The sequence below is a fragment of the Camarhynchus parvulus genome, chromosome 18, assembly GCF_901933205.1.
Source record: "Camarhynchus parvulus chromosome 18, STF_HiC, whole genome shotgun sequence".
NCBI lineage: Eukaryota > Metazoa > Chordata > Aves > Passeriformes > Thraupidae > Camarhynchus > Camarhynchus parvulus.
In genome coordinates, this window is record NC_044588.1 from 892,943 (window position 1) to 920,874 (window position 27,932).

Here is a 27,932-nt window from a genome sequence, read left to right on the forward strand (position 1 = left end):
AGGAATACTGCAGGCCAGGCCATGGTTAGGATTTGTGAGCTATCAGCAAAAGAAAACACGTTATGGTCAAAAAAACCTTGTAGCCTAACAGTGGGAATTTCCTCTGCTCCATAGATGTAGACAGAGCTGTAATGGGTGAAGTGTTCCCACTTAATATTTTGCATGTAGTCATGGACAGGGAAGATGTCCTCCACAGCTTTTCCTCTGCCCATTTGCAGATATGGGGGGCACACCTGGAGTTTTAACCCCGTATTTGTGTAAGAGGGCAGCACTGTGTAACCCATGCTGGGGGAAGTGGATCCCACCAGGATTGCAGCTGGCTCAGCTCCTCCAAGCAGCCCTTTATCCATTGTGTTTTGCTCCTGGGGAACACAGAGGTTCTGAACAAGATTTGGACTCATCAAGAAGCATGACATGTCCTTGAAACAGCTGCCATGTTCATTTCTGACATTTACTGAAATAAGACAGTAAGTTTCCAGTTTCTTGTTTTCCTGACTCTTCATTCATCCTGGGACCTGAAAGTCAAACTGAATTTTTCCTGGTTTGCAAACTGTGTTGCTGCTAGTGATGATGAATTATTCATTGTTAATCTAAATGAATGAGCCTATTGATGAGTGCAAATCAGAAATTAGTTCAGTTAACTTTGCAGGAGCTTTACTGCCCAGAGGAACTGTTTGATAAGGAACAAAAATGGCCAAAACTCTTGTGTTGAGGGAACTTCATAGTTTTCTCAAAACCAGATTTCAAAACTGTTTTAGCAGATGAAATGTTTTTGCCTGGTTCTGTTTCTGAAAGGATTTACAGTGTAAGGTAGATCTCTCTTGGCATAAAAGGCATTCCTCACTCAGCCTATGGAATAAAGTTGCACTGAAGTGTTTCGGTAGCTGAATTTGGCTCATTAAAAAGTGATGAGCACTACAGCCACTGCAGCTGAGTCCTGGGATTTGTTGTGACTGTGCAGAACCCCACTGGAATCAGTGTCTGTGCCCAGTGGTGTGATCCACTGCAATGACACAGGGCTTTGGATTTGCAGACAGAGCAAGGAATGCTGCAGCAATAGGATTAATAATAGTCCAAATGGATCCTGGCCAGCAGAGCAGTCTGTTCCTGCTGCAAACAGCGCCCAGAGCTCTCCACTACATCTCCTTCCAGTGACAACAGCCATTAAACAGCCAGTGCCACATTTCAAAATTCAGCAATAACACTGTCATCTGAAATTCCACAAATACTGACTGGACAATTTAAAACCCTGGGTTTTTCTCCTGTCCTGCAAAATCTTGCTAATGCTGACTTTCACCTGCATGCCCAGTTGATTTATATGCATTGACAGACAGATAAGTAGAAAGGGAATTTTTTTTTTTCAAATAGAAAATAAGACTAAATACATTTTTCTGGGTTTTTAACAGAACTATTTGCAAAAGATACAGCTCAGGAAAAAGCATTTCCTATGTTTTTTTCCATGCCATAAGCCTTTGCAGATCTGCATGCAGATTTAAAGTTAGAACACCTGTAGTCAGACTCCATGTTTTTACTGTTCTAAGGCATTAAATGGGGTTGTTTTTCTGTATTTCTCTGCTTGAAAAAAAGCAGTGCAAATATCTTCATCTGTTGCTATTTGCTCATTCAACACAAATAGTTTGGCTTCCCCTGGTCTTGTATTTATTTAAAAAAAAAGCATTTAGCCATAGAACACAAAATTTCATTTAACATGCATTTGCTCCCCAAAGCAAGTAGATGTACAGTTTTGAACTAGTAACCTATAGGGCAAAGTGAACTTTTGCCTTGTAAGAGAAGATCCCTGCTGTCACTCCTCCCTCTCCCCCTTGATCTGTTCAATACTTTCTGGGAATGCACAGTGTAAAACCTACAGAAGATCAAATCTTTCCCGGATTTGGTTTTATTACATAAAGGCAGTGCACTCAAGTAATTTGTGTCATGCTGCTCCCCTGCACTCCCTTGGCATAATGTGCTCCAGAAGATGGGAACAAAAGCACAAGTGTGACATCTATTGACAGCCTTGGCTGGCAGGACACGGCAGCCTGAAAGCTGCAGCAGGAGCAGGGAAAAGTCTGTGATAGCCTTTCCACTGCAGGATTCATCATTTTTGAAGAGATTTACAGCAAAAGGCTAATGTTGGGTTTGAATTGCCTGTGTTTTATGTATTCAGTTAAACCTAAGCCCTGCACAAGTTTCTAGAAGAATAATCCTTCCTGAACTGTGAGAAACAAAAGATACTAGAAGATCCTCTGACTGCTGAAGGACTGGAGCAGGGAATGCTTCATGCTTCTGCTGTCCATAGGCTCTTTCCTAGGCATTTTCCACTGGCTAATGATTAATGCATCCATCCCTGGAGGTTGGTGCTTATCAGCTTGTGTTAGCTCTGGAAATACCACGGTTCCCCGAGCTGGAGCAACATGAGGAGCCATCACAGCTGTAATGAGCCATCTGCAGCTCTGCTGCATGCTGGCCACTGCCCAAACCAGGATCCTGGGCAAAGCAGACCTTCCTTCTACTCTGGTGCAGCTGGTCTCGTGTTCAGACTGTTTGAGCTGTAGGAAAGAACATTATTTACACTGCTACAGGCTCTGTCTAGCTGATATTTTGCCTTTTGATGTGGCTATAAAGGAGGCTGAAAGTGTCAGCATGCCCGACCACAGGATTGCATTCTCTGTACTGTGCACTTCTTGAATCATCTTTTGAAATTTCCCTATTGCTTTTTCTAGCAAGACACAGGATTTTTCTCACAGTTCTCTTAATTTCTGACAAATCAAAAAGAGGTATTTGCACATCAAATACTGAGAGCCATCCTTGTTTCGATTCTTTATCGCAGGCAGAGATGTGGTGGTCTCCTTGTGGTCATCTCAAGCATCACACTTGGATTTAAAGGCAAAGTTTTCTGTGTGTTACCTCAATTCCACTCTTGTCATTCCACCACAGTCAGCCTACTCTTAGTACAAGAAGCCCTTGCTCATGGGTAGTTTCCAGACAAAAATCCTGTGAGTGAGTCCAGGGAATTTGGGGTTTTGTTGCAGTTCGTTTTGAAAGTCTGTAAGCCATCTGCAGGGAATTAATTGCCAGAGGCTACTTACTAAGATGTCTGGCACATGTTGTGCAACTTTAGAGGGAATAGTTTTTAAAGTAAATCACCTTTCTTATCTCAGTTTTCTAATGTGTAATTCCACTGGCTTTGGAAAGGTGACTTAGTTTGTCTTTATTTAAAAAATATTGAGATCAGGCGTTTCATCTTCAACAAAACCTGGTTTTGCTGAACCTTTGAAAGATACTCTTAAGATAGATTTCTAATGTTTTCAGTAGTGATAGCTTTGAGATTAATACATGAATCTGGGTAGAACTGGGGATTTTACACCTCATTCTCCATTACATTCCTGTCATCAGAGGGGTTTGGATCTCAGCTTAAACTTTGAATCTTAATTTAACCAAATTAAAGTATTGCCATTAATTAAATGTATTGTGATACATTTATATTTATTGGATGACCCATATCTCCTCAATTATCTTTTAGCCATGGGTTCCTGAAGGAAGACATATTTCTACCCATGGGAGCTTTTCTGTGTAACTTTCACTTCTACCCAGCTGGGTTTACTGCCTCTTACAACTACATGCAGGAGCTGTTCCTTCCTCTTCAAATCCAAGGCTTATCTGAATGGATAAGAAGAAAGTAACCCAGACTCAAAGGTACAACTAAAATGTTCTCTTGTTTTCTTCAATGTTGCTGATTCTTAAAAAAAGAAATATATTCCTTCAATAAATTAACACGCAGTGAAAATTTATGTGGGAGAATGTGGATAAAATATGTGTAATTTCAAAGTTTGCCCTTTTTCTGAGGCCCATATGCAAAGTACCAAAATAAAATTACAACACAGGGGAAATGGGATGATAGATCCAGGACATGGTGAGAAATATATGGCTATTAATTTGTAATTTTGTTTTGCTAACTGTGAGACTAGAAGGCTCTCTGCACACTAAATAATGACGGTATTTGGAGCGATAAATCTGAGCATCCTTGTGCTGTCTCCTGCTGTTGAATAAATCTGTTGGCTTGTTACAGGCTAACAGTTCTGCTGATGGTTTTAACTGGGCTGTTTCACACAAACCCCTCAGCTCCACAGAGATCCTTGGCCAGGCATGAATGGAGCTCTGCCCACACAAGTGGAGGGGGATGCCAGAATGGATCTAAGGTGCCCACAGTCCTCATTTTCTTGGGAGAGTCTCCTTCCTTAAGCTCTGCTCTCACCACAACAGCACACGTGGCTGTGGTCACCTGTTGGAGGAACCCTTCCTTCACAGCAGGAAACTCAGGGCAATCCCATTCATTACCTGCTCCCATTAAAGCCTTAAGGAAAGCCAGGTTAGAGTGGGAAAACTCATTTTCCCCTGATATGAGGGATCATTAGGCAGCTGAATGATTGCAAGAAGTGTAATGCAGCACACTGTGGAGAAACTATAGACTGGCAGGAGGATTCCTGCGTGTCCAGGAACATTAGCTCTTTTTATATGTATAAAGGAGGGGATTTCTTGTTTGGTTCTTGTTGGGTTTTTGGTGGTTTTTTTTTCTCTTAAGCTCCATTTTGTGCTTTCCAGCACCTCTTGTAATGTGGAGAAGTGCGAGCTAAAAGACTGATACAGAAGCCGGACAAACACGTAAACTAGAAAATTGCAAAATAATCTTGTGCTGGCTTCATCACCTGCTTCTTCACAGCCTGAAGTGAAACTGTCAACAAAAAGAATTCAGGAAGCTGTGCCATGTGTATAAATTCCTTCAGGAGGAAGCAGGGGTGGCCATAGCTGGCCCTAGCAGTCTCATGTAGGTAACTAGGAAAAGTCAGACCCTGCATTAACACAGCATGTTTTCAAGAGATGATAATGTGTTATCTGCCAGCAAAACACTTGCCCAAGGGGGGATTGCTTATGGTTTTTCTAAAGAAAATCTGTTCAGATTGCTCATAGATGGGTAAGTAGGATTCATGTTATTTTGGCACATTAAAGGTTGTTGGCATTTGGTTAATTTGCTGTCAGATGTAGCTTGTGGGAAGGTGATATGGTGATGTCAGAGCAAAGATCTTAATGGATCTTTCCAAACCTTTCCCTTGCCTTGTTGCATGAGCAGCCACATTGGCAGGGACTGGGCCAAGAGCTTTGCAGGGCTTTTTTCCTTGTCTCTGCTGTAAAATTGAAACCAAAATCTGTTGACAGACACTTCAAGGATCATGTAATATATTGTTTTGTGTCAATACACACAGTGTTCATTGTGACAGTGCCATTCTCAGGATGAATGTACTAATTTTTAAGCTATTAAAGGGACCTGTCTATATTTTAAAACACAAGGCCAGTCCCTTCCCAGATTTTTAGAGGAGTGGTTGCAAAATTGTAGCCCCAAGGGAAGTGGAAATCTCTTTAGCATGACCAGAGATGCAAAAATCTGCGGGGAAGGAGCAGGACTTTGGTCTATTACTCATCTTTGACTTATTATTGAGTGTGTTAGGCTGGTGGATGTTGAATTTGAGCACCCACCTACATTTGCTGACCTGGACAGGCATCCGGGGGCGACCATATGTCTTCTGAGACAAGTCATATGTGAGCAGATGGAAGTGCTCAGTTGCATACAGATACTCTGGTGTGACAGCCTCATGCCTCAGACCTTGGATCCTTGATTCTTTTAGCCAAATATTTGAACCCAGTCAAAACTGATGGCTGTGAATTCAAACCATCCAAAAGAACAGAGGGAATAACTGTAATAAAAGTGAACTGATCATTCTGAAAACATGACAAAAATATACTCCATTGTTTGGAATTCATTTACTGTGATTTTGCCATAATCAGAGCTTGAACATTCATTAATTATACTGAGTTTATTCAGAGGAAGTCAGGTAATCGCTGCTTTTCACAGTCGCTCATGAAAGACTGTAATTAAAGAGCACTTGCCATTCTCAGTCTGTTAAAGGGACTTGCTCTGCATTGACTGCCCTGCTCAAATTTGCTTCCACCTCCCTCTTGCAGCTGCTCAGATTTGTTAAAAATTTCCTGTGGTAGTATTTGAGGGAAGACTGACCCTGGTATTTCTTCCTCTTTGTGGCATTTCCAGCTTCTTCTGAGTTTTTTATTATACAAGTGTTCCTTAAAGGTGAGTTGCTCCAAAGTATCTTACAGGGAGAACAAACCCAGAAGTGTATTTTTATTGTCTAACTCCCCCACATTTGAAACTTGATCTATTTTATAAAAACTATACCTATTGCATGAATTTTGGAAAACTCAGTAGCGCCATGTAAAATTAGGGGAATCAGAGAGCTGGAAAACAGTTAAAACTTAATTTCTGGTGATATAGCTATTGCTAGTAGAAGAAACTTGGAAGGAGTATTGTGGGGAAATTATTATGGAGTCCTAGCTGGATGAGCTTATTTGTGTCTTCCTCTGCAGCACCTGGATGCTGTAGGAAATAACAGGTCAGATCATAGGTTTTATCTCTCTGACAGTTCCTTTTCTTCTGAAGTTACTGGCTCAAAGTCTAAATTGATATTTTTGAACTGAAAACATGTCTGAGGTCTGTCTCAAGCATGCTTACCAATTTGCAGTGGGATTTTTATGGTCTTACTGTAGATGAACACTTCAGTGTTAAGAGTTGGAAAATGAGGCACAAACTCTGAGCTTCATCCATAAGGTCTCTCTAATGTCAGCAGAGACAGGGAGGCAATGCCAAAAGAGGTGGTGAAATTATTTTCCTTTTTTTAAAGAGCACAGGAAAGAGCAGAGAAAATTAAAAAGAATCCAGAGCACCTTCCTTGTTGTTGAATTAACTCTGCTATGACAGTGATACAGCTGCTCTTTTCTTAAAGTTCACAACTCCTGCTAATTCTCTCCCTCTCTTTATCACTTTAAAGAAGACATTACAGCCTATCACACCCATAATTCACTAGCTGGGACACCTTAAGCACATATTTGCATTGTTCTTATTGCAATGAATTCTAAAGGAGATGTTATAGTTCAACATGCCTGATCACATTTAATCAACAAGCCATAAGTAAAAACCTCTGAGTGCCATGAAATGGATAAAAGAAGATTATCAGTCCAGGGGTGTTTTTGTAACAAAATTATTCTTGAAATAACAGCTCTCTTAGGCTCAAACCTAACAGAGCACAGAGGATCAGAGCAGTGCTGAGGCATGAACAGAATTGCTGAGAATGGTGCAATTCACTTATTTTAAGGAAATTGAACAGAAAATGGTGATGTTATAATGTGTTCTGCAACAGGAAAATATGGGTTGCAAGACACTTCATGGAACAATTTCCACTGGCAATGGTTTTACACTGATCCTGTGTTTCTCAGTCCCAATCTGAGTGTAGACCTTTCTGAGTTCGTGTTATTTGTAGTAGGGTCCAAGTATCCCAGGGCAACCTGTGGAAAATGATGTCATTAAGTACAGCAAAGGTGGCCAGATCTCTCGGGCTCCTCCTGTAGCTCCTTTGGAGGGCTCTGTTCTGGTATTTTTCCTCTGAATTTGCACGGTGCAATACTGTTCATGGTTACCTGCATATGCTTTTCAAATGGTTTGCTTCATATATTAGGCTGGTATAATCCAAATGAAAAGGTGATGTGTGTATATCATTATCAAGGCAATGGTTATAACTTCCAACCATCTACTGTACTTTCAGATTTCATTTGCCTCTGGGGACCCAAACAGAGGCTTGAAATGCAAAGGGGAGATGATGAGTCAGCCCAAGAGAGGTACTATGGTATCACAACATGAGTTTGACAAACCCCAGAGCTTATTATATCATTTGGACAAGTGTCACCCATATATTTGAATGCTTTTCTGAGACAAAAGAAATCTTTCATCCCCTTGGGCAGACGAAAGATTCAGCCATTACTGCCCCTCACTCTGATTTGCTGTCATTCTGGCTACAAGGAACGGGAAAGTCCACTAGAAATAACAGCCAGAGCATTATAGGACTGGGGATAGATTAGAAAGGAGTTATTGCTGGCACTTTCTATTCTCTCTTGGCCCACACAGCTATTTATTATTCACTTTCCTCAGGGTCTGAATTTATCTGATGACTGACATTCCAATACAAATTGAAATTTAAGCTTTAGGTCTATACACGTAGTTGCATCTTCAGGCTGAGGCAGTGTGAGTTAAGGGTGAGTCCCTCAATGTCAAACAGAAGAGGAGCCAGACTGTGAGGGAAGAAAGTGGTATTATATTTGGCAGATGTTCTCAGTCCTCACAGCAAAGACATGACACTTACAGTAAGTAGAATTTCCCACAAATTAATGAAATGTTCTGCAAACTTTCCTGTCTGTCCTTTTAAGTCCTTGAGGTTTTTACACTCTGGAAATGATAACAAGCACTGGAAAGTTGGAGGCCGGTTAATATTGTCACAGGAGAATAATATACAATGAATTCTGTCTAAATGAGCACCTGATATGAAAGACGTACAATGATAAGGCTCAGAAATCCATATTCACTCTCCACTGCGCTGCTCTCCAGTGGTAATATTTATATGCAGATAGCCATGTAAATGAATATCTTATGAATAACTCAAAGTCAGAGAGAAAAACAAATCCTTCTGTAAATAGATAAAACAAATTACAAGATGTCTTTTAGGATGATCTTCTTTGAATTCATTGTACTTGAGGGGCAAAGGGGGAGCTTGGCATTTTGCAAATGTTCTCAAAATGAACAGAGAGAGACACCTTCCCCTTTCCCATCCTCACACTGAATTTTTTATTTCATACGGCACAGAAGGGGATTAAGGCACAACTTGAAAGTCAGGAGTGTAATATTTAACCTGCTGTGTCATCCCCATACATGATCCTAATGAGGATGGAACCAGCCCTGCTGGTCCTCATTGTGGCTATGGAAATCACAGGCACTATGGCAGTTGGCAGAGATTCCCTTGGCTTATAGAGAAATGGAAGAAAATCACTTGGTCCTGTGGGCCAGACCAGGAGTTTAACAAAGACCTTTCCTGTGGTCTGTGAAGGACATAGGGCTGAATTCCTGGCATCTAAAGCCTGATCAAGGGAATACGAAGGTTAAACTGGCTGATTGCTTTTATACAGGATGTATTGTCAGCTTTCATGCTTCTCTTTAGCCGCTGACAGCAGTTGCATGGACAATTTTCTTTCAAATAGAAAGGAGTTAAAAACAGTTGTTTAGGTTGCAAGGTCAGGCACGACATTTAAGTTTCTATAGGCACATTAAGTTGTGCCTGCTGGTTACTCCTTGCTCTTCCCTGAAAGAAGAGAGGTCCTGGAGGGGGAGAGGGAGTTACTGAATTATTCAGGTAAAAGCTGCAAGGTGAAAAATGAAGGTTTTATCACAAATTTACTTGTCTTTTTCACACCATTTTCATACCTAGCAAATGTACTGCATCAGCAGGTAGAAATCCCCCCGCTATGCCCTTGCAACAAGTCAGCCTTTGGATGAAAATGTCCTTGTCATGAAAACATCACTATGCTTGGCCTCTCCTTAATGAGTGGTCAGAGAGCAGGGCTGGCACGTGGCAGCTGAGAAAGTGGAGCTAATGCTGTGGCAATACCTGTTATACAGAGCAATTAATTATTTGAGCCACTTCTCCCACCTTCTCTCACCTGTATTCTCCCTGGCTCAGTAAAATCCAAGCAAGTCGTTCAATATGTGCCCTCCCTGTGGACTTCAGATCTGGGGACTACATTTACCTTTTGATCTCCACCAAAGAAACATTTATCTAAATTTAAAGTTAATTAATATCATGCAGCTAAATCTGAACCCTGTGGATTACATTAAAGTTTATCCAATAAGACGAGGAAGCCTGATCCTCTGAATATAAATGACTGCATCATCTGCATGAGATTTAATTGAGAAAACTGCATCAAAAAGGCAAATTAAATACCAAGAACACAACAGATTTTCCACAGAGAAACACCGTGGGAAGTGAAAAACCATCTGTACAGAGAAGAACAGAATGACATTTTTGCATCATGTCAGCCAGATAATATTTTCTCTTTCATCAATTATCTATGTTAAACATTTTGGTAAGACAGATAAATTAATGTACTTTTGACTATCACCTGACATTAGTTAAGATGATGAAAAGATTGTTGCAAACTCAAAATGACACATCAATTTAAAACAGTTTCAAATTTGCATTATTTCTCTCATCTTGTCTGTTCTGAGACAGACAGAAATGCAGACTGAAAGGAGCGTTATTTAGAATCCCTATCAAACTTTTAGTCTGGGAAAACAATCCTGGAGCCATAGATTTGCACAAGTCTAAGTTCACACCACTAGTTTTCTAAAAAATGTACTAACAGTTTCATTAGGAATTCCAGTGAAATTAACCCTACTGTTAATAAATATACTTTAAAATTATGTTTCCCAGCATATGTTTCAAAACCCCAGAAATGTTGCCATCTGTTTTTGCCAGGATTCTGAAATAGCCACAGTCAAGTGATACTGTCAAAGCCCTGTAGCTTCCATATGCCTTTAAATCAACAGACAGGTTTGCACCAGGATTTCCAATACCATATGGACTAGTGTAATTTTCTCATTACTTCAAACAAAACCAGCACTTTGGGCTGTGTGTTCTGGTTCCAGATTCACAGGTAGCTCAACAGAAAAACTCGGCACTCAAGTACTGCTTCTCATTCCTAAGGGGTTTTAAGGTTAAAGAACAAGAGAGGCAGCAAAAATGTGATACCCATGAGTTCCAAGGGCTCTTGTTGCCAGAGTTTAAGAATATTTTCTCAAAAGCAATGTGGTATTTTTTACTCCAGCTGTAGCTGCATCTTTGGAATTGACATTCCCAGGATTATCTGAGCTCTATTTACAAGAACCTAGACAAGGCGCTGCTGTTTTTAATCAGCCATTAATTTCTATGCAACCTAGTATAATACACCCCACACAGAGAAACTGGTTAATGAAAATAGCTCAGTTTCTCTAAGCTGTCAGCATGCTCCCAGAGTCTGCAAAGACTCTGCAGAGTTAAAAATAATGAACTGAGGTATCCACACAATTATTTATTTTCAAATTGGTGAAGTGCCATTTTCTTCTCGGTTCAGAAAATTAACCTCCCCAAAAGCCAGCTTGCTCTACACAAAATTAATAAAGCAGAGCATGCTGGCAATAACTTGCACATGTTTATTTATGTGGGATGTCTCCAGCTAGAAAGGCTAAGATGAAAAATTGACTCAAAAGGCTGCACTCTGAGGGGATTTACTCCTGGGTTGGACCCATTTTCAAGTTGTTTAAAATCAGAATAAGAACCTTTTGTGGAATCTATAAAAATTAAGCTCTTTTATTATCACCTCTCCTTTTTTTTTATCCTGTGGCATACACCTAACACTTTATTTTAGGAAATAAGGTGAAGAAATTTGCAATCCAGTTCTAAAGGAGAAAAGTAAGGGGGAAAAGGTGATGAGGGCTGCAGAGAACCTGTTAGTACCAAGAAATACTCTCCTCCATATCTTTTTATTGAAGCTCTACATGGTTAAACTGATGTTGATATTCATTTTAAGTGCTGGTGAAATTTTCTGTCAGCTTATGTGCTTGCAGAGTGTGCTGATCTGGGCTTTGCAAAACACCTGCAGTGTTTGCAGCACTATACGCTATAATGAAAATCCCTTACAACAGGTCTCACGTGAAAGTTAAACTGAGGTACTCCAAAATTAACTCTCTTTATCAGCCTGAGTTAAATTTGATGTGAAGATTGACTGTGATAGAATAATTTCCCTGGGATGCTTTTCCTGCTTTCTTGTGTTTATCCTCTCCTGGTTTCTCTCCTCAGGGAACACCCATTAGCAACAACCCCAGTTTGTATTTAGAGATTTATAACAGGTATTTAGAGATTTATTACTTATAACATGTCTGTTAGTTCTGTTTCCTCACTCATGGCTTTTCATTATTGACACCATTCAGGATACATGATTTAGCAAAATTTTACCATCAAACTTGGCTTTGAAAAGCCATATCAGCACAGTCCTGACATGCCTGTGCTGGGTGCTTGCCTTCTGTGGGGTGCTGTCCAGGATGTGCCAGCAAAAACAGGCTGCTCAGCACAGCTGTGAGATCTCAGGGGCAGAAAAATGTCTTCAGAGTGAAAGAATTATGCTGATGCCATCTTCCCTGGAAGACACTGGGAATTGTACCTGAGTCCTTTCTGCCCTGGGCAGGTGTGGTCTTACAGGTCTTATCCACATAAGGATGGATATTCTGGGCACTAGCAGTGATTTGGTTTTTAATGCTGGAGAGAGAGAAACTGACAAAGAGTGAATTTCAGAGCTGCAGGAGGCAAAATAACATTAATTTGGGGCCACACTGGACACTTTCTGGGACCTTTGAGTTCTGTTCAAAAATGGGACATTCAGGTGCTGTCCTACAAGTAACTTGTCAGATTTTGCTTGAATAATTTTGCTTGAATCATATCATTTAGCACTAGACATCGACAGTAATGTCAGCCTATGCACAGAGTATATTTCAGGGTGGAGGCAGACAGAGGACATTTCATACCCCCTCAGAATGCCACTCTCTTCCACTTTTCCCTCCCTTAATTACCCTGAGGACTGGAGTCTTTTATCCAAAATAATTCCAGCTGACTGCTCTCTCAAAATGAATGCGCTTCATCCCAAATTACCACTCTGTCAAAATTCCTAGGTGCAATAACATTGCAGAGGTTTGGTTACCTTGGAGAGTAGTACTGTGTGTACCAGGTCTGACCCATTTTGGCTTCGGAATGTGTCCTTCTGAAAGCCTAATAAATGCTGCCATGATCCTGTTGGGAATAGTGCGTGTGCAGCAGAAACAGGTGCTGCTTTGCCTGTAGCTACACAGACTCTGGAGTCATTCAGAGCAGAGCTCTCATGGACTGAGCCTATGCCCAGGCCTCCGGGACTGAGCCCACACCCAGGCCTCCAGGACAGAGCCCACACCAGGCCTCCAGGACCAAGCCCACACCCAGGCCTCCAGGACAGAGCCCATACCCAGGCCTCCAGGACAGAGCCCACACCAGGCCTCCGGGACCAAGCTCACGCCCAGGCCTCCGGGACCAAGCTCACGCCCAGGCCTCCAGGACTGAGCCCACACCCAGGCTTCCAGGACTGAGCCCACACCCAGGCCTCCAGGACCGAGCCCGCGCCCAGGCCTCCCGGACTGAGCCCACACCCAGGCCTCCGGGACTGAGCCCACACCCAGGCCTCCGGGACTGAGCCCACACCCAGGCCTCCAGGACTGAGCCCACACCCAGGCTTCCAGGACTGAGCCCACACCCAGGCCTCCAGGACCGAGCCTGCGCCCAGGCCTCCCGGACTGAGCTCACGCCCAGGCCTCCAGCTCGGGCTGTTCAAGCTTGGTGAGTGTGGGGTGAGCTCACACCGCAGCTCTTCTCCCTCTCCCTGGCTGGGGTATGTTGTCGCAGTTTGCAGGGGGTTTATTCTCCTCCTCTCAGAAAACCGGGAGTACAGAGGTGTCGGCTGCAGGGTTTACCAGGGGTGTGTAGCCAGGAGTTGAGAGGCTAAGGAGTCAAACAGGAACGAGCCGGTAAGAGCCATCAGTGTTTACCCTCTGGCTGCTGTGGCTGCAGCCAGCCCCCAGACCAGCTCTGTTCTTTCACCCAAGCAAACCTCACACGCCTTTTGTTCTGTTACATCAAACTGAAGTTGCGCAAACATGACTTCTAATAACTCTCCTCACTGGCTGGAGGGGTTTATTTTTGTGCCAAAGGTGCTGAGAGCAGCCTTGATAAATGTTAGTATTTGTTGTGCTGCATAATGCAGTGAACAACACCACCTTCTTCAGCTGTCATACACTCTAAATAAGAGTCTCTTCTGCTCCTTTTCTGAAGCAGGGAATGAGCATAGAGAAAGTGGGATTAGCCTGAGGCTAAAGAAAAGCCAAGAGCCCACTACAGATGGGTCTGAGACCAAGGCCTTAGCAGGGAATGTCATTGCTAACTAAGGATAAAAAGGTCATAAATACCCAATCATCGAATGCTGTTTTGTCCTGGAGCTGCCTGAAACAAGAATACGCAAAGAACACATGCATATATCACGATGTTCTTCTAGTTAGTTTAACTCCAGAAATTCAGATTCGCTTTTGGCAGAGTCTTTGATTTCCTCTTCAACTGAATTCATGTGATTGCCAGGAAGAGACTGTTTAATTTTCCCCAAAGTCAAGAGAACAACTGACTTCAAAAACAGAAGCAGCCCCCAATTAACAGAAGCCATGGAGCTCATCCCTGACCAAAATTACCATTTTTAATGCATTTCAATTGAGGGTTTGGGCCGCCATTAGTGCTTGGTTTTCATGGTTTGGTCCAGTTAGGAAGATAACACCAAGAATTAGATAGCAAATGAAATGGAAGTCTAATTTTCAAAAATCACTACTAATTTCTGACATAGTTTTCTACTCTAGCCTTATTAGAATACTGTCTTTCATGTAGTTTCCTGTATAATGATTTAATCTGCAGAAAAACTTACTGCATTATCCTTGATACCCATCCTGCAAGTCAAAATGTTCTCACAAGCAGCCTTAGACACTAGCATTTTAAAATCCTCCAAGTCTTTAATACTGCCAAGCTGTTAAAGATATGTTTCTTGGTGTGATACAGATAATGCATCCCTGAATTGTGAACTTGATGGGGAGCATTACATTTACTGCTTTCAAATGTAAGGGATTCCTGTTGTGTAGGGCCAGATTTTGAGCACAGTGAAACCTTGAGGCACTGAGACTTCAAGGAGTTAGAGAATCTTTTTTTTTTTTTAAAGAATTAAATGGAAAATTAGACTGAACTCTACCCTGAAGGCCAGTAGGAAAAACCCTAGATTTTTTCATGTGTCCAAATCTTGCTCAGTTAAGCAGCACAGTTCAGTCCTGTGACAGATGTAAAAAACCCTAAAGTATGCAGAACTATGGGAAAGGTGCTGGTTCTCACTTCCCTGCCTTAATGTGCATTCTTCAGAGGCACCCGTGACCTTCAGCAATTCTTCAGATAATTGAATCATTAATATTTTGTTCTTGTGATATGCCTGAGCCTAACAAATGAGCTTCTTCAAAAACCTGTATGGTTAATGGATTAAAAAAAGAAATTCAGCATAATATCTATAATTCTCTTAGTGATATCGAGTGCAGAAGTACTGGCTAAGCCACCCCTTCATTTGCAAGTTCTTTTATTAGTACCAATTGCATTTTCCCCCTGTAAAACTAGGCAACTATTGGATGAAAAGCAGACATACTTGTGTTCTAACTGGGTAAAATGTCAATTGCATAGTTCACTATACATGTTTCTCTGTTTTTGTAAACAGATAATGAGTCAGCACCAGATAATTACAACTGAGTTCCAAAGTTGGCGTTTTTTTCTACATTGGGGTCTTCTCTTTTCCCAGTTTCCCCTATCTGATTTTCCCCCTCCAGTCTCCAGGCTGAGCTCTGGGTAAACCTTTTCATTAGGTTGGGCATGATCTTCCTCCTTTCTGTTCCCAGGAGCTTGGGATGAGATTCATTTATCCTAAAATTTGCACATAAAAATGAGATGTCTGCATGTTAGGGAGCCAGACTAGACCAGGATCTTTTTTATAGTCAGTGGAGAGAAATAGATATGTAAAATTTTGCACAGTCCCCCTGTGTCCAGGAATATGCTTTAGACTGTAATGTAGACATTCAGGAAGATTTAATTGCCAATCCTGGAATCTGGCCAGGGTGAGGAATTGATGGCGGTGCTTACACGGAATGTGCTGTGGAGCATTAAAGATAACATGTGATAATGGCTCTTCCTCTCCACTTATCTGGAGCCTGGCTTCCCCCAGCAGATGTTGCAGGGCACACTTGGTTTCAGAAGCAAGTGTTGCCTCCTGTAAAACCAGTATCCAACACCTCGCAGAGACAGAGGTTAAACTGGACCATGTTCTCCACTAGCATGGACCAGCTAAGGGGTACAGTACATAAAATTACTTCTGCCTTTTAGCAAATACAGCAGAATCAGGTTATCCACTCTGTTTATACTTCATTGTTGTGTATTCTGCTGGAGCAGCTCATGTCAACACTGCACAGTGCTGTTATGCAGTGGCACATGCACTAAATTTAAAAAGAATTGAGTACTTGAGGATGAAACCAGTGTTTGATCAGTTCTACCACAATCACGAGAATTATTTCCAGGATATTAAATTGTCACTTCCTGGATGGTTCTTTTCACAGCTTTAAAGCTATGCACTGCTGCTTTGGAGAAAACCGATTCTGAATTTAGATTATAAACTCATTTTAGCAAAAACCATTGTGCCAAACATGCCATGATTCAATATGGTTCCACAGGAAGGACCTGTTTCTCAGGCCTTAAACTGTAGAGTTTAACAGGTTTGCAGATCATTAGTCTGATAACACCTCCCAAAGGACATCTCTTTACAAAGAGCTTTATGCTGCTCTACATTCCTTGTGACAGCCTTGGGTATGAACTTTCCTACTACATTTTCCCCGTCAAGAAAAATGGATAAGACAAGGGTGCTGGAAAAGCATCCAAGAAAGATGTCTTGATGGAGATCCTGGAAACACAAATCCACATTTGGCAGCTGTTCCTGGTTTGCATGTCCAGTTATGAGATGCATAATTCCTCCAAGACAAGGAGATAGCATCTGATCATTCCATGCAGATGAAGCCTTAGAAATGCTTCTGTCATTCAAATTTTCACAAAGAAAATATAATTTGTGGTTATTCGTGCACTGCACAGGCAGATGGAAGCACAGCAGGTAGATAAATACTGACATTCTCTTCTCTGAATAACTCAAAAGAAAGGTCAAAGGTAAGACAGGGAGTAAAGTGAATGTAGATTAGGCAGAACATCTGCTGAAGTGGGATAGTAGGGAAAATATTCAGTGCTTTTCAAACAGAAGCTCTGCTTTAAAAATGTCGATGGGCATCTGCTTAATTATAAATTCTTTTCTGTCTGTAGCATTAGTCTCTTAATAATTTTTTTTAAGGGAGGAGGGAAGAAAAAGCATAATTAACCCTCAAGAGATAATTCATTTCTCTTTCCACAATGCAATACCAGAACTTGCTTAAGTTGGAAATACAAGAGGGTGGCTCAGCAAGTAGGTTGGGAATGAAGTGCACTTTGAGCAATGTCACACTGTCCTCAGTGTCCCATTCAGTGAAATGAGAATCTGGGGACAAGTGGCTGGTGGCAGCTGCCATGGTGTGATGCTCCCAGCAGGGCAATGCCCTTCTGCAGCAGCAGGGCAGACCTGGCTCTCTTCATTTCACACACCAAAAAAACCCCAAAACCAAAAACAAGTCACATGAATCTCAGTGAGCTCCAGAGAAGTGAAGACAGGCTGTTTTATACACCTTTACATGACCAAAAAAAAATCTCGCTAATCAAACTGAGCACGTGCATGAAATACAATATACCTCTGCTTCCTCCTGAAGTCTTCATTGATACCCTGCTTCTCAGGACTGATTAAATATGGTCAAGATACTAATTTCACTTCCATTTCTTTGATGTTCCATTTTTCACCAGTCTCAGCTTTTGCTTTATCACATTGCCCATTCTGTGCTGTATTAATTCTGTGCTATTATTGGACCAATTGTTTGTAATGGGTGAGTAAACATGTATTGACACAGTTTAATGGGAAGAGGCAATCCTTTTTCTCCTGACCTTTTCACCAGGAAAATCCCATTTGATGTCAGAAAGGAAATTACTGTAAATATTATAAATTACTTATGCTAATAACGCACCTGTCAACCCACAGCAACCTTTACATCATTCTATGTATAACTGCAGCTGTGTGAAGGAGCTAAACAGCAGTGAGTAAAACATGAGCAGGCTGGTGACTTTGATGCTGATGTGGTACATTTTTCTCTCTGTTCCTATTGCTAAGCACCTCATAACTGTTGGATATTGAGAATTAAGGAAAGGATTAGGATTTCTCATGCACACATGTGCTTGTGTACATCCTCGCACACACAAACCTGTTATTTTTTGTTTGATACTGAACTATGACTGTTGCTTTCACTGGTCTGTTGATTTGAACCTTTGTGATATTATTAATGGAGAATTAGACCCCATTTTCTTTATATTCCTAACCTTGTAGCTAAGATTCCTCCACTCACTTAGTATTGTAACACTACAGTGTGGGGCTGAGGAAGGACAAATTTGGATTTTGCTGTATCTGAAACTGGCCATTTCCATTTGGGATTCCAATAGTCAGATTTTAAGACAAACATGTCTTTAAAAAATCTGGTTCTAAATGCAGAAGAGACCCAACATGGTATTTTTTTTCTTCTCTCTCTCCAAATAGCTAATTCAAAACCCATGAGACATCTCTATTTGCTGTGTCATGTATACAAATATTTAGCACTAACCATATGTTTCTGTGTTTTCTTGAAGCCTAAAATAATTTCTTAAACCATCCTTCCTTTTCAATTTCTATGTTCAAGTGCCTTTTTGGCAGCCTAAACTGCTCAGTGTTTAAGTGAAATTTGTTTCACAGGAGAGCGTTTATATCTGTGTGTATTTGCTTTTTTGCTGAGTTTGCAAAGTGCTGCTGTGTGATGGCCTGTGGGGTCCAGCAGTGAGCTGCTACAGCCAAGCTGGGACACCTAAACTTGTCTCATTAGCTTCAACTCAGGTGTGGAAAAAGATGAGCATTAAAAATCAAGGGAAGTTACAGAGGAATGCAAGGTTCTGAAGGAACAAATGGCAGAGGAAGAGCCCACAGGATGACAGATTCATTTTGTGGTTGTGATAAAAGTTGCAGACAAAGAACCCCTCGGGGTGAAGGCCAGACAATAACTCACAGTGTAATGAGTGGGGTCAGGGCCTCCCCTTTTACCAATCAGCTGCAAAGAGCAAAGCTTTCTTGCCTTGAATAACAATAATCCAATTTACCAGCCCGGAGCTGCGGAGCTGAACCTGCTTTGCATAAACACTCGTGGAGGGGGAACAGCCCTGTTTGGATGTGATTTTAAAGTTGTGTTCTGGCTGCTGAGAGAGATTGAAAGAAGAAAAGTGGAACCAGGCAAATAAAAGCTAGGCAGGGAGGTATCTAAAAAATATGAATACAAGAGGAGCGGAAAAATTTTTTAAAAAATCTTAAAATCATTCTGTCACTGTGATATTTTATGAAAAATCCCTTCGCCAGGATTTTTCTCCTGAGAAGCTGAGATGCCTCAGAAAAGAAATGTAAACAATAATTATGTGATTGCTTGGAATGTGGTTTTGAGGTTGCTAACCAACAGGTGCATCTTTGATTGGTTCCATGTGAATTGTTTTTACTTAATGACCAATCCCAGTCCGGCTGTGTCGGGACTCTGGTCAGTCACGGGTTTTTATTATTCATTCTTGTCTAGCCTCTGATGTCTCTCTTTCTTTAGTGTAGTTTTAGTATATAATTTTCTTTTCATATAATATAATATCATAATATAATAAATCGGCCTTCTGAGAACTTGGAGTCAATTCTCATCTCTCACCTCATCCTGGAGACCCTCACAACACCACAGCAATTGGTGACCACATCGTTCTTCTAAACATGATAAGTCTTCAGTGTTGAAATGCTGTAGCAACCACCCAGCTCTGAGGAAAGACTCTGGGTTTGGCCCATGATCCATAACTTAGATTTGGAACAATTTGAGTGCCTTTGCCCTTTCACACCACTCTTTGGTTGAACAGAGAGTAATCTTATTTGCTGAGATCAATATGACACATCATCAGCTTGAAATGAGGTGCAAGTTTGTATGTGGACAGAAGATTCCTATCTGAAGACACATTTAGGTACAACCTTGTCAGCACTATCAGTTCATGGCAGCATCCAAATTCTGAATTTAGGGAGTGTTGGAGTACCTTGCAGTGATTTCACTCAGGCAATCACATTAGAATGCATAATGAAAACCATAATGACATGAATATTTAATTCTTGTAACTAGTTTTCTAAACACTGTAGAAATGTTGTCATAATTAATTTTCAGCCAGTAACTTTTTTCTTCCCCTTTCTAATTAGTAGAGTACAGATGACATGCTACTGCATAATTGATAAAAACTATGTTTTAAATTGCATCTATATGATCATTCTTACATAGTTACATCAAATGAATCGAGTGTCATTGCCTTTACACAGCTCAAGGGCTAGAGAGGGTACAGCAGTAATTTTATGCTGGTGATAGAGTCGTATTAATGCTCATTGCTCTTCATCTGAAGACATCAAAGATCCTTGCAAAGCTGCATGAAATATTCTGCTTTCATATGCAGGGAACTGGAGGCTCAGAAAGATTAGAACTCCCATTTTTTTAAAAATCATGATGACATTCAATCATCAAATCAAAATCAGTGAGTGGTGTTAAAATCTGCAAGTTTTACATGTATAGGGATCAAGCATAGAGCTCTGGACCTGCCTTGGCCCAGATAAATTAAACAATGCCTTATTCAGTGGCCATGTAGGATGCCCAGAGAGATGATATAACAGATATGATGGTTTCATGGACACCAGGAGTAGCTTTGCTCTGTGGGAGAGCAACTTCCCCACCCAGGCCTTCCCATTGTCCCATGCTGGGAGTAACAAACACCTCACCCTGAATAGGAAAAGCAATATTAACCACAGCAGGGAGATATTGATCCAAATTTACTACAGGAAAAATTATCTGGAAAATCAGAAAACATCTAAACTGGTCTTTCCATGTGAAGGATTTTAGAGCCCACACTAGCTTTTTCTGGATGTGGCTTGGAACATAAAAATAACGATTTCTTAATTCATCCACCAAGCTGAAAAATCAATTATCGTACTCTTCAGGTCTAGTGAACTGTTTGTTCCTTAATGTAATGACAATTGTCTCCCAAGCAAATTAAGTCCAGCACTAGAGAAAATAAAATATTCATTAGCAAAGTTATTGGAAAAATAGATCAAATTATATTGAGGCAGTTTATTTTCCATGTTCCTACAAGGTGCTTGTAATACCATACTGCCTGATTTTAAGTAACATGAGGACAGTCTTCTGCTGTTCTAGGATAGAATGTTCTCTGGAATTCCTGGAAAATCCCATAATCCCATAGTGAGGGTAAAAGCACAGACAATGGAATTTATCCTGTTGCTTCTGTTGAGTACAGGAATTAAAGTGGAACAGAATGTAGCAGCTGTGTGGTAGGGAAGAAGGGCTGTAGTGTCACAAGAGATGTGAAGAGAGGACTAAAAGTTGCATTTTAATCCTACAGGGTGTCCTGACCAAAAAGCAACCCCAAACCTCTGCACCTTGAAGAAGTGACAGGGCTGCATATGATTCTGAAGGATGAAGTGCTTCATACTAGAGGATATGTCATCAAATTTCTTGCTCTTTCACTCTGCATAAACTTGTGGCTTTTTGGGTTCTTTTTCCTGCAATTGAGGGAGGAAAAAAAAAAAAGAACAGTCCAGAGTAGATGAACAAGCAGTATCTCCCACACTGCCTGTATACCAGCAGCTGGCACAAAGTCCCTCAAACTCTTAAACTGCTCACACCTCAAACCCCAGAGCTGGCAGTGGAAAATCAGGGCCCTGAGGGTACCTGAGGTGTTCTACCCCTTTTGGAACTCTGGGATGGACGTGCCGAACTCCTGGGATATTTCCCCCTATTTTTCCAAATATATGATTGTCTTTAGTCTCCATGGAAATCAAACCAGCCCAACATCTGGCAGTCAGTCACAAAATCTGGAGTACAACCTCCTCTACTCAGAACCCAACTTCCCACTCAGAGCACGGCTGCCCTGACACCTCAAGACAATTCTCACTCATCCAAGTAATCCTTTAGATTAATGTGAAAGCAGCAGCACAGAGCTGACTCTTGGAAGCAAAAGTGGGTTCATTTGACAGAATTTAAAAAATAGTTTTAATTATTCTCTGTGATCTCTCTGAAGTGCCAAGAGAGAGAGGGAGAGAGGGGAAAATGCAATTACCTTATTTGTGTGTGTTCATACATTATGACTTTTCCTTCTTTCCTTACATCTGGGAATCTGTAATGCAGCTGACAGTGATTTAGGGTGTTTTAAGTAAGTGTTTTGGAACTAATCCCTGCTTTCCTGGGAATTTTCCTGGGAATATGCATTGCCCTTGTGTTCACTGACCTAGCTAGCCAATCATAAAGGAAAAAAAATGCTATTTGGAGTAATAATGTGCAGCATCTGAATTACTGTTAATTGCTGCAGACAGGCTTAGCTCATGTGATGAATGTAAGTATTGCCTTTGAATATGAACTTGCATTTATCATGAAGCAGAGTGTAATACAGCCCTGACCTGAAAATAAATATTTTTAGATTAATTAGTGACCTACTTGCAGATACACAAAGTAGTCAGCCAGGTTTTATTTTTCTGTAAGAAATATTTTAAGTGTCTACCAGTTCAGCAGCAGATTCCAGTGCATTCTGCAGGATTGCAGCACCAATTCAGGCTTCAGACAAAACAGGTGGAGGAGATTCCTTCCAGCGATGAGACAGCCCTTGATGTTCATGAAGTAGGCAGAATTATTTTGTGTTTTTGCAAGCTGGGGCACATCAACAACCCCTCTCTGTGCAGTGTGGTTTTAACAAGAGTCCTGTCACCTCTGGCAATAATCATCTCTTCTTAGCTCCTTTTAAATGTGCTGAGGATACATTGAGGGCTTTGCAGCTCAATACTTCAGTTCAAGGAATCATCCTTGTTAAGAAGGGTTCTTGAATGCATGCTAAAGTTTAAATATGTATTTAAATGCTTTTCAGGGTTGTTTATAGTACACAGTAACTGTTTTCCTGCCTCAGGGCTTTAATTAGGAAATGATAGTGAGCATCTGTGCTTGCTGGCTGATGAAAGGGACTGAAGAGAGACTAGGAAAGCATCCCACATAACCAGCATCCCACATTGTGGCTCTTGGTTTTCAAGGGCTGGAGAGTTCACCCTCCAAAGGTAAGTGTGTCCCTCTAATGTCTTCTTTCCCTTACTCGGAAAAACACATACTGAAATTCAGTAGGATATTATAAATGGTCAAAAGTCTTTAAGACTAGTTTAAACCAGTATGTATAGAAAGGAAAGTGCTGCTAAGGGCCAGTAATTTCAATTATAAGGCATAGCAAGGCCTGGTTGTGGGTCCTTAGATGGTTTAGGTCAAACAACTCAGTTCACACAAGATGGAGACAGGTTCAGACAAGATGACACATAGGAAAGCAAACCTGTTGTTTCCTAGTTTGTTAGTAAGAAAATCCTTAAATGCTGTAGGGCAGGGCAAGTTCCAGTACTGCAGGCTGGGAGTCATACCAGTGCTCAATCTCTGCATCCCCAGCTGGGCTCAGTTTATTCTGTAAATATTCCAGTTCACTGCAGTGCCATGTTGAGGAAGATATTGTGAAGATTGTTGAAATTCTAAATATGGGAGAGAGATCAGCACCCCACATATGTGCCAGAAGCCCCAGAAGATCCCTGGCAAAGGACCCTCTTGTTTCCTCATGAATTATTGCACATGTGTGATGCTATGATTTTGTTCTCACATTTGAGCACAGGGACCAGGGACATTTCCAGCATGTGATTCCCTGTTTCTCTCCTCATCCCTGAGATAGCGCTCATACACCATGAAATGTTTTGTGTATCTCTGCTTGAACTTGTGGGGCATCATCCTTCATGTAACTGAGAGACCCAGATACTGCTGAGATTGGTTGAACAGCAATGACAAAAAAAATGGCAGAATTCTAATAGATATTTACACAGTTCCTAGTCAGTTAACAAGAAAAAGCTCTGCAGGCAGACAGGTGAAAATAGGGGCAATGCATGCCTGATATCAAAAGGGCTTTATCCTCTCCAGAATTTCAAAAGAAGCCATTTCACTACTTACACTGTGCACAGAGAATTTTATCTCTCCCTAAAAAATAAAAATCAAAGGGAATTTCGAGATCTTTCCAAAATAAATGGTATAATATTTTCTCATTAATGAGAAAAGTTCGTTCGGGCCCCCATCCATCAATACTGTACAATGAGAAATAATTTTTCTTTTTTCTCCCTAGTTAATAAAGGGGGGAATTCTCTAAGAGCAGGATTATAAAAGTCAGCAAAGTCCAAATGTTGATTATTTTCTTCCTCAGTGTCAAATTGGTTCTTGACATTGCTGAGGACTAAAACAATGTTAGTCGTACTCATGGACTTCTCACCACCATCTTCACCATCAGTATGTGCAGCTTCAGGAGCAAGGCAGGGAGACAAGGTGGAGCTAATTCCCCTCTGCTCATCTGTGAGTGATCGAGACACAGACTGAGACTGGCAGGGAATCCAAATTGTTTATTCAAAGAAATGAGCTGGTTTTATACACTTATTCCAGGCACAGGATTTCTGTACATGGTAATTCTCACTTCCAGACCTATCTCATGTTGGCATGTCAGCAACATGTGTTCTAAATGTCCTTCTGTGGGGTGATCATGTGCTGTTCACCCACCTGTCAGCTTCCAGCAGGCTCCTTTCCCATAGGGCTCTGCCACATGCCAGGGTCCAGCAGACACAAGCCTCTCTGTGCTTCCATGTGCTCCTTTGTGCTGCCATGTGCTCCTTTGTGCTGTCATGTGCCTCTCTGTGCTTCCATGTGCTCCTTTGTGCTGCCATGTGCCTCTCTGTGCCTCCATGTGCTCTTTGTGCTGCCATGTGCTTCTCTGTGCCTCCATGTGCTCCTTTGTGCTGCCTGTGCTCTTTGTGCTGCCATGTGCCTCTTTGTGCTGCCATGTGCCTCTCTGTGCCTCCATGTGCTCCTTTGTGCCTCCATGTGTGGGATTCACATTTTCTGAACAGAGAGAGAAAATCCTCTCTCTCAGGGTTTTTCCTGGAGAAACAGAGAAAAGAATGATCAATACAATTCTTATCTCATTTGCTGCTCCTGTGTTTGTGTGCAAGTGGAATGTATTCTGGAGATTGTTTACTTGAGGTGACCAATTGGATCCACGTTTGTGGGTCAGGACTCAGGCAGAGAGTCAAGAGTTTTGAGTAGCAGTTAGAAGTACGATGTAGCATAATATGTATCTCTTTAATATAGTTTTAATGTAATATAATATAGTTTTAATAAAGCGAGCATTCGGTATTCCAAAGCAAGGGAGTCAGATGTGCATCAATCATTTCCCAGAGTTGGGGCCACCTGCAAAACTACAGCCATGTGCTCCCATGTGCTCCTTTGTGCCACCATGTGCTCCTTTGTGCTCCCATGTGCTCCTTTGTGCCCCCATGTGCTCCTTTGTGCCACCATGTGCTCCTTTGTGCCTCCACGTGTTCCTTTGTGCCACCATGTGCTCCTTTGTGCCTCCATGTGCTCCTTTGTTCCTCCACGTGTTCCTTTGTGCCCCCACATGTCCCTTTGTGCCCCCACATGTCCCTTCGTGCCCCCACATGTCCCTTTGTGCCTCCATGTGCTCCTTTGTGCTGCCATGTGCTTCTGCAGGCGCATCCCATAGCCTGCAGCTAAACTCCATCCCATCTCTTCCCACACTCATCTTCCCCTTTGGTTCTTAAACTCAGATGTGCATTTTTGGGAACAAAGTTGAAGACTGTCCAAAACTCCATGTTCTTCCATTATTAGCATGATTTAATGTGCATAATGTGGTCACATGTACAGAGCACAGCCAGGTTGTCACCCATTGTTTGAGGCATTGAAAAACAACCCAGCTGGCCACAGTGGCCACAGCAGGGATCTGGGGACAACAACATCCAGGGGAGGCTCACAGAACACAAAGCCTGGAAAATGGATTTCATTAATTGCAGTGCTCATGAAAAAACTTGTTTTTTAAGGGTTTTGGTAGCCACTTTTTAAGATTCTGTTCTCTGGTCTTTCACTTAGGCATCTGCTTACAATTTTCAACTGACCAGATTATATATGGCCTTACAGTTTTCTTTCTCCTCCTATCTAATATGGAGTATTTGGCCTTTTGTTCTGGACAAGTCCTTGCCCTCATTGCTTTCTTCCATTAATCTATTTCAGTACTGTTTTTCCCTCTCTTAAATGTAACATTTTCACTTTCTTGAGGAATGGATTGAACCTTTGCTTTTAACAAATTGGATTTTATAACATTGGGACTTTTGGATAGGTTTTAGGGAACTCTTAGATGAAGAGAATTTGAGGGAGTTTCAGTTATTCTAGATTAAGTGAGGCAAGGGAGGAAGAAAATATTTGAATGAGCTGTTGCAGAAACAACTGCATCCTGATTGTTTGGAGGCAAAAACCCTAAAGGGTTGTTACTGTAATGACTCTGTAGGAAATATAACAGCAGATCTGTGGTTTAATTTTGTTGATTCTCCTGTCTCCTCAAGCAAATTTTCAGCTTCTCTTTCACCTATATTTTTATTACTTATTTGTCTAGCCTCATTAGTACTGATGCCCTTTCCTCTCCTAAAAGCTTTTTTAAGGTTGTTTGGTTTCAGCAGGCTGGTAACAGCTTCCTGGCGATAGATTTGAGAAAAGAGGTTCATATTTGTGTATTATTGGGTCTGACCCATTCCTTCTCTGTGGTAGGAGGGTTTTTCTGAGCACAGCACAGACTGGTTATGTCCACTGAGAGCAAAGCTTGGGGAGATCAGGTGAACTGCAAATGCCCAAAGCACAGTGCTGCAAAGGAGCTTAAAAGTTCCTCCCCTTCACTTTCCTTATCGCTGTCCCCAAGGCAGGAATAGAAGAAACTGGAACCAAGATGAACAAGGGCACAGTTAGTGCCCATGCCAGCTAATGGAATGAAATGAAAGTTGCCTTCAAGGTGACCAGCAGAGCAACTGCTCAAACCTCACTCAGATAATTTAGTTCATAGAGCAAGTTATCTACAGGGCAGGTAGGAGGAAGCTGCAGATCCAGGAATTTAAGGCTGGTTTCTTTCATAGTTGTTCCTGCAACATTTGGATTATTAACCTAAGCTTTCACTCTCCCTTGCACTTGTCAGTGTTGGCTGTAGGTTGAATACATTTAAATCTCTTTGTGGTTTATTTGTGTTTTCATACTTTTGATCTCTCTTGAAATGCTTGGTGGGACCCAAGTCTGTCAGTGCTGGTTGTAGATCTGCCAGATTTTACTCTCTTTTCTTGAGCAGTTGTTTTATATACTTTCAGCCTGCACCCTTCTTTTGAAATTTGTTGGCCAGGAAAGTTAAGGCTCAGAAAAAGAATAATTTTCACTTTGACATATTTAAAGGCTGGTTTAGAAATGAGGGACAAGGAATTTGCAAATTGACCAGGGTATCACATAGATACCACCCCAAAAAAGGTTTCAAATAAACAAACATAGGTATGTTCTGTAATTGCAGTTCTGTGTTCTTTATTCAATAAAGGGGTTGTCTTACACAGAAAAACTACCCTAGTACAGAACAATAGAATTAATAGCAAATAGGTAGTATTTCTTTATTAGTCTTCTTCCTTTCTCCCTAGAATTTGAATTTCTACATTTGAGTAATTCCTTCTTTCCTTCCTGAGGAGCTGCTTCTCTGACAGCAGGGAAAGGTGTATTTTAAATAGTTCAAGCAGTTGTCATTGCATTTATCTGCAGTGCACTAACAAGGAATATCCAGAGCTGTTCTAGGCAGGATGGGGGGGCTTCCCTGTTCCAGGAGCTCTTCCAAGGCTGGTAACAACAGTGCATAATGAAGGCTGAAGTCTGCCACAGCCCAGCCCTGTGTGCCACACACTGCCCTACCTGACAGGTGGAACATTAACAGCTCAAAACTGTAACGGGGCAAGAAATGAGACCATCTGGGGGGGAAAAAGAGGTCTGGAAATAAACAGGCAGAGATTTGAAGGTTTAGAAAGCCCTTGAGTAAATGAACTGCCTTTTCTGAAGTGTGATAGTGATCAAAAGAAGACAACCCGAGGAGTAAAGCTGTCGTCCCCGACCAAATGGACTGTCACATCATTTATCTGGCTGCATTCTGGCAGCAAGCACTCTGTCAGAGCCTGCAGCCCAGAGAAACAGGGAAGGGAGAGGAATAGCAGGCATCTGACAACTGAAATGATGC